The sequence below is a fragment of the Corapipo altera genome, unplaced genomic scaffold, assembly GCF_003945725.1.
Source record: "Corapipo altera isolate COAL_440 unplaced genomic scaffold, ASM394572v1 61411, whole genome shotgun sequence".
NCBI lineage: Eukaryota > Metazoa > Chordata > Aves > Passeriformes > Pipridae > Corapipo > Corapipo altera.
This window is the reverse complement of record NW_020884875.1, coordinates 10,046,262-10,047,790: the sequence shown is the minus strand read 5'-3', so window position 1 is coordinate 10,047,790 and position 1,529 is coordinate 10,046,262.

The window sequence follows — 1,529 nt, the reverse complement described above, 5'->3', positions numbered from 1 at the left end:
ACTGCCCCGGCCGCGCTCGGCACCACAGTGCCTCGGCGGCGCCTAGCCCGCCGCCGGCTCTGCCCCCGCCCCGCCCCCGGCGCCTCCGCCAACCCGCGCCGCCGCAGCGCCCCGCCCCGCCCGCTGACTGACGGCGGCCGTGGGCTCTGCTCGGCTCCGCTCGGCTCGGTCAAGCCTGGCCTAGGCTCACCGGGGCTTGCTTGGCACAGCCCGACCCGCGGGGAACCCGAGGCGCAGTGCGGCTCCCTCGGGTTCCCCTCAGCTCTCGCCTGGGGCGAGGGGGCTCCGGGGTCTCCGCCCCCGGGCGCGACGCCCAGTGCTACTGGCAAGGCTCGGGCGCCGCCTCGATCCCGTAAGGCCGGTCTTGGCCGGGAAGTGGTAGCGAGAGGAACATGTGCTTCTGACTAGTTCCTCGTTGGGGATTTTTCTCCTTTTTTCTCCTTCCCTACCCTCCATCTTGATGTAATGTATCACGTTGGTGGAGTGTGCTCAGCACGCAACAGCCGCCGTGGGTGCCCGGCAGTGCGCAGGGCGGGGCTGTGCAGCGCCGCGGAGCGAGGGCAGCCTCGGGGGGCTGCCGGGGGCTCCCGCCTTGGGACTGCCCGCCCAGGGCCGCCCGGCAGCCAGCACCATCCATCGGGAGCTCCGGGCCTCTCAAGACCAGCCTGGTGGAGGTGACAGCTGTCTGCAGCAGCACAGACCACCAGTTGATACTATTGATTACTGGTGCCCAAGTTTGCAAGGCTCCGTGCAGCGTGGAATGAAATTGCATATTACCTGCCCTAAGGAGCACACCACCTCCAGTGGATCTAAGAACACGAGGGTGTGGCACAGCACCACAAGGTTGCAATAAGACGGTCGTGCTGCAGAGGTATCAACTGCGTTTGGACAGGTCCCTGTTTATATAGTAAATATGAGAACATGTGTTACCATGACTCAGTCATTGTAGGTATCCTTGTGAAAGAGGAGGAAGCAGTCTAAGCAAAGATACAACACATCCAAGCTGGCAGGGAATGAGTGCAAGGTCAGCTGTGCAAGAAGAAAGGTATAGGTTCACCGAGACCTGTGCTGTAAATACAAGTGCCAGGGGTTGACCTGCTTAAAAGCAGCCAAATGAGAGATAACTTAAAACATCAAAAGGGCTTGCTGCAGAGTGTAAGGATCGGGCCTTGAAATACCTTGTGAGAAACTGTAGGACTGGTAAAGTCTGAACTCTTATGGTCAAAAGAAGAGTATGCATTGGCTGGGCAGGAGGGAAGAGTCCAACTTGTTTTAATTTGGCATTTGTACATTCTGAAGCTGTGAATTAGCTTATGATCTGATCATGAACAACAGAGAGAAAAAGTGGACCAATTTTACTACAACAGAGTGTAGTTAGTTTTTGCCAAGTGCAATAGATCAGTAGGCATGGTTTTCAAATCCTTAGACTTTTGGAGATATTTCTCTGGAAAATTGTTCCAAAACAAGAATTTTGATTGTACTGAGTATAAGGGAAAAGTGGGAATCTCTTATTAGTCATAATGCCTTTA